Genomic DNA, 5,883 nt, shown 5'->3' with positions numbered 1-5,883 from the left:
CTGTGGAAACAGGACAGATCGGGTTTTTAAAAAATAAAAAACAACACTAAAATGTGCATTGTTTTTATATGCATTTTCTACAAAATATTTTTTTCACTAAGGTACAGATTTATTTGCATGACACTTTTATACTAAAGTATACATTTTAAATATGAATTTTGGGGCATGTTCTAATCTGTGTGTCCAGGAGGTATGAATTAGGTAGGTTCAGCTAAAAATGCAGACTGAACAAAATCATAGTCTGCTTTGAGCCTACTAGCATGTAGTAAGCCCACATTCTAGTAGTAAATAGAATTTGTTTCCTCACACAGATGTCATACGTTCTTGCTTACCATTTTAGCTAGACACTTAACCCTAGATGCACATTACTCATGTGTAGGGCAAATGTATATTGAATTGGGAAGAGGGCACAGCTTTTAGCCCCTCGCCAAACATAGTGTCTGATTCTTGAAACAGTCAAGTATTGTGCATGCTTTTGTGTAAAGCAACAACAACAATGTGTGAGATTCTGAAGAAACTCCACACAAGGTGTGGTTATTGACAGAAGCAGAGAAGATGTCAGGGAGGGGTTAAAAGCACAATTTTACTTCTGACTCAGCACGCCATGCTCTACATGTGAGTAGCCCGTGTGTAGACCTATTGTTTTGTGGCTCACATGTGCACCACACATTTGGTGGTTTCCAAAGTCTGCAACGGCTTGGCCTGCCTTGTCAAGATATTTGCCTCGGGTATCAAGTACCAGTGAGATCCTGAGTGGGTCAAATTCACCAGGCTCAAGTTGAGTCATCTTCTCTTTTTATGAGAATTTGGTTCATCCCTGCAAATTACTCCCTGCAGGAGACTTGGCTTCAGACTGTCAAATTACTTCCCCCAGTGAGACACTGAGCACTTGAGTTTAGCATAAGCTTCTCACAGGGCATGCTTTAATCATTTAACACAAGGAAAATTAGCATAGACTTCAGCCTGAAAAACTATAATCCCCATTTATCCCATAGGGACCTACCAGGACCTTTTCAGGTGAGTCGGTATTTCTAGGGGCCTTCCTTCACTCTTTCTCTGGAAGTGTCATTTTCTAGACAAATTGTTTTCTAATCCTCCTTCGCTTAGATTTTCTGCTCAGCCTTTTCCCCCAGCCTGCAGTGACCCCAATCTGCCTGCGCAGTCACTGGCAAGGTGATAAAGATAGCCATCAAGCCAGCTCACCACATGACCTTTACACATGTCCTCTGGAAGTAGACGTTTTAAGCACTGGCTAATAAAATTGCAGGAACATAAAACATATTGAAACTTTCTGCTTTAATCATGCCAGGAGGAAAAAGAATAACAGTGTATTATGACTTATCTGTAGAGCAGAATACCAACGGGCAAAGTTGCTCCTACTACTGCCATAGCCTCATGATAGAAGAATCATGAGGATGGACTCTTAAGAAGCTGCTGGTTTCTCTATCCCCTTCCCGAAAACACCCAGGGATTGAAGGGGGAAATTTTTCCAGCTGTGAAATGCATTAAAAGAACTAGGAGAAACGTTTAAAAATGTAGTGTTACCAGTGGCAGAACACAAGTACAGAGCAACAGAATAAGGTTTAGTGGTTATACGGGACTCCATCATGGGTGTATCACCAATGGAAGATAGAAATTTTACCCACCCACCCGCAGGGCAGGGAAGACGAGCAGCAATGCTGTGTGCGGGAACATCAATCTCTCGAACTCAACAGGGGCTGGGACACTTTGCAAGGCATTGTGGCTCAACTTCTCCGCTGTTGGGTAGCGATGGAAGTAGGTGGGGCAGGTGAGGCGCTGCTTCTTGTGCTTCTGCTGCCTGAGGCAGGTGCTTCCAGGGGCGGAGGAAGGGGGCGGTGGGGGCGTTCTGCCCCGGATGCCATTACTGAGGGTGGTGACATTTGGCACGCTGCCCACTCGCGCCTCCCAAGCCTATTCCAAGCTGTAGGGGGAAGGGGTGGAGCTGTGCCACACTGCCAGTGGCCTTCCCCCTTTCCCCCTTCGTTTTGACATCTTAGGGGAGGCTTGGGAGTCACGGGCGGGCAGCAGGCCATTGTCCCCTGCTCCCGGGCTGCTTCCTGGAGGGGGGAGCCTCCCCTGAGCTGTCAAAAGGAAAAGGGAAGGGAGGAAGGCTGCTCACAAAGCAGCGCAGCTCCCTCCCTCCCCCACCCACCCAGGAAGCAGCCCGCCATGAGCAGCTCGCTTCACCCACCCCCCCATGGGCGTCTCACTCCCTGGGACGCTCACCGTGAGTGGCGCTCCCCTGGGAAGCTCGCCCCGCCCCCATGGCCCCACCCCTGGGTGCACAGCATGTGCGCCCCTCCGGGTGCCGGAGCAGCTAGCTCTGCCTCTGGGTGCTTCACCCCGTTTCAAAGGCCAGCCGGCTCTGTGGGTAGCCTGCCAGGCACTTGACTTCCCCAGCTTCCTTGCAGAACTGTTGCAGAACTGAGTCTTCCTCTCCCGTCATATCTGGACAAGGAGATCCCAGTGATCCCAGCTCTTCTTCAGACGCTCTGCTGCAGTCGCCTCCCCTCTCAGGCTCTTCTCTGCCTGAGGTGATCCTGGCCCCCTGCAGGACTTATAGTCTATAACCACAACCCTCTTTTAATAACTCGTTAGCTCCAGTCCATTGGCCTGTATTTATGAGCCAATTAGAATATGCTCTGACTGGCCTACCACAACCTGACCTTTTTTTTATTCTCATGTCTGGTACATAAACTTCTGAACCTAACTGTAAACCTTCCGAGGCCTATAAATGTCTCCTTGGTGAAAGTTTTAGCTTTGTTGACAGTAAGCAAGCTGCCAAAGCTCATTTACAAAGTCATGATCGGGCTTCATTTACACGTAGCCTTCTTATCTCTCACAGTTAACTACTTACAGTTATTAAGATAGTAGCAATTTTATATCACGCAGCACACTTATTTATAGATTTTACACAATGTTGGAAGTACCTTTTCCCTAAAGAAAGGCAATTCCGACTCACCATCAAGAAGAACTTTCTGGATGGTAACAGCTGTTTGACAGTGGGACGGACTCTGATGGAAGTTGGTGGACTCTCCTTCATTGTAGGTTTCTAAGCCTAGGTTGGATGGCCATCTGCCATGAATGATCTAGTTGAGATTCCTGTATTGCAGGGGGCTAGACTAGATAACCCTGGGTGTCATTTCCAACTCCACGGTTTTACGATTCTCCACAGCAGCTCACAAATTCTTTGGGTCTGGTTTAGCTCATATGTTTCTTGGAGCAACCTGGCTGTAGCCACATTACCACCAATACTGAGAGAGTGCATGGGGTTGCCAAACCTTCAGGGCTGCTTTGAAGTTTCAGAGATTGGCAGATGGCCGCAGGAGGGCTTGAGAGAGAGAAAGTCCTTGGTAAGTGTGTTTGGAATTGCAGCCTTCAGGGGCGTCAGTCTGGGCTCCTGACTGTGAGTGTCCCCATCTAAAAACATCACATCTCCACCCAGGCTCCCTAAGCAGGTGAGAAGGTCCCCATACTTCAGCTGGACCTAGGAACGCCCCTTTAGCTAAGGTTTCTGTCTTGATTTCCAACCAGTGTGGTATTTGCTGACTTCTTAGACTTCATGTTCTTTATTTGAAGACATGGCCCCAGCAACTGTGGTTATTGGATCATGTATCATGCTTAATGACATCCCCAGAGGCTGCCCCTATGTCTCAGGTTTGGGCCCTGTAATCTCCGGAATGGACTGAGAGGTTTCACTTTTGCTTACACTCAGCCACAGGTCCATTCCACGTCATGTTGTGTACAATTGTGAAAGGAGATATGGGAAGTCCAATTTTAAATTTTGTATGCACTTTTAATGCAAAGTTATATTTTTGTGTGTGCCCCTTTTGTGCACCAAAGCTGCATTGCGAAATCCAAATAAGTGTGCCATCAGATTGGGAGTTGTGGGCCAATCCACAGTTCAGGAGTATCAACACAGGTTTGTCCACTGTGGAAAGTAGAGGCCAGGCTGCTTCTAAGAGTGGGGGACAGTCCTGAGACATCTCACCTTCCCCAACTCTTAGGAGTATTGCATTTCAAATGCTGTAAAGACATTCTTAGCTACCAGATGAACATCTCCAGTAATGAAGAATAATTAAAGCTCTTTTGTTAATGTTTCCCAAGCCACTCTTCAGTTAGCTATTCACAGTGATCAATGCAACCAAACTTGCAACAAGAATTAGCATTACATAGAGAAATCATAGTCGGCCTGTATAACAAGTCCTCATTGGCATGACCCAATACAATCAGCACAAGCATAACTATTAGAGGGGTTTTTGGGGGGTGGGGTTGGCAATAACATTCTGGTGAAAGATATTTATAATAGTCCATCAGTGGTAATAACTTCAAGTGAGGGAAACAACCTCCCGTTCCTTTTTGAATGTGCAACTCTGGTATAATCAAAAGGCGGGGTAGTTAGAGAAAAATGTGGATTACCTTGCAATTGAGTAATGATTATAAATGCTAATCCTATCTGTTGATTGAAAGGTGTATAGCTCTGATTGGCAGGGTAGAGAAAATTCCACTTATATTCCATCTATTGGTAGTATTATAGATATCAAAAACTAGAGATTAATGGATAAGCAATTAAGAACATGAGAAGGAATGAGAGGTTTTTGTAAGAAAACTGCCATTCATTATATCAAATAAAGAAATCATCCTTTCTACAGCGAGAAGTACTCGAGTTTGCAATCGTTCTGTGACATCTACAAATTAGGCAACCAATTAAGCCTGATAAAAGAGGGAAACGGTATTGAGAAGTCAAATAATGATAGAACACATTGCTTCTTATCTATAACCCCAAGCATGCTTGGATATCATGCTTTTGAATTTATTCCTATCTATTAAGCTGCAAAATGGCAGCCCTCAATTATATGGGAGAAAGTAGAGGGGTCTGCTTAGGGTCATCATTAGAGTAGGGGCTAAAACTGCTTCACAACTTTGCCATTTTTGTCAGGATTCTGCTCGGTTTAGATACCTGGGGATAGCTCCCCTGAGTAAGAGGCCTGGGGCCTTGCAGCAAATCCCAGTACAACTGAGAAGATAGGGAAGAAATTGCAAAAGCCCCTGAGAAGCTCTGAAGTACCACTTCTCAGAGATGTCACACCTCAGTTCTTCAAAACCCCTTTGACCACATCCTAAGGACTGGCTTGGTCACCAATTCCTCACATTCACACCCTGTGTCTCAAAAGTGAGGCAGTCTACTTCTGGATATGCAGAACTGGTGGAGACAAACAGAAGACTGGCTTAATAAATCTTTCCCCTCACTCCAAAAACACCTTGCATTTCAACAAAAACCAGAATTCTCTCTCCCACTCTCATGGTCAACAAACATGAATTCTAGCATAAGCTGATGGCATTCAATGCTAGTAGACCCGTTGAGTTTATAGACATGATTCATTAATTTCAATGGGTTTACTCCGAGTCTAGGAGAAGGAAAACTCTGGTCCTAAACCTTTGCTGCCTTGCGAGATATCTCCAGGAGAAGAAAATGCTAAGGAATAAACCATACACAAATCTGGCATGGAGTGCCTAAGATGGTTGGATGGCATCTTGTACGTCGTCTCCTGGCAACTCCTATAGCCAACCCAAACATATTGCTCTGCTTTCCTTCGGACCACATCAGTGAAGCCAAGAGTGGGGGTCTTGTTGTGTGGTCAGCCCGGGACCTCCACACACACTGCCCAGTCTTGCACTCTGGGGAGGTCACTTTGGTGCTGGTAACACAGCAGTTTGACTTCACCCCTGAAAGTGCACTCCATTGTCTCCAGAGACAGACAGATGCAGACAATATTAATTTCATTGGGTTTACTCAGAGTAGAACTTAGCTGAATACAATACAGGGTCAACAGGGCTGTAAGCGATCTTAGTCATATAGGA

General features: G+C 45.6%; 1 long non-coding RNA gene across 1 annotated transcript in view; it reads right to left on the bottom strand.

Moving 5' to 3' along the window:
* Positions 1–5,883, bottom strand: part of LOC310675388 — a 139,143-nt gene that overhangs the window by 1,599 nt on the left and 131,661 nt on the right. The window lies entirely within an intron of this gene.

This window comes from Podarcis tiliguerta, assembly GCF_965153285.1.
Source record: "Podarcis tiliguerta genome assembly, chromosome: 4".
Taxonomy (NCBI): domain Eukaryota; kingdom Metazoa; phylum Chordata; class Lepidosauria; order Squamata; family Lacertidae; genus Podarcis; species Podarcis tiliguerta.
This window is presented reverse-complemented; position numbering and strand designations above follow the sequence as displayed.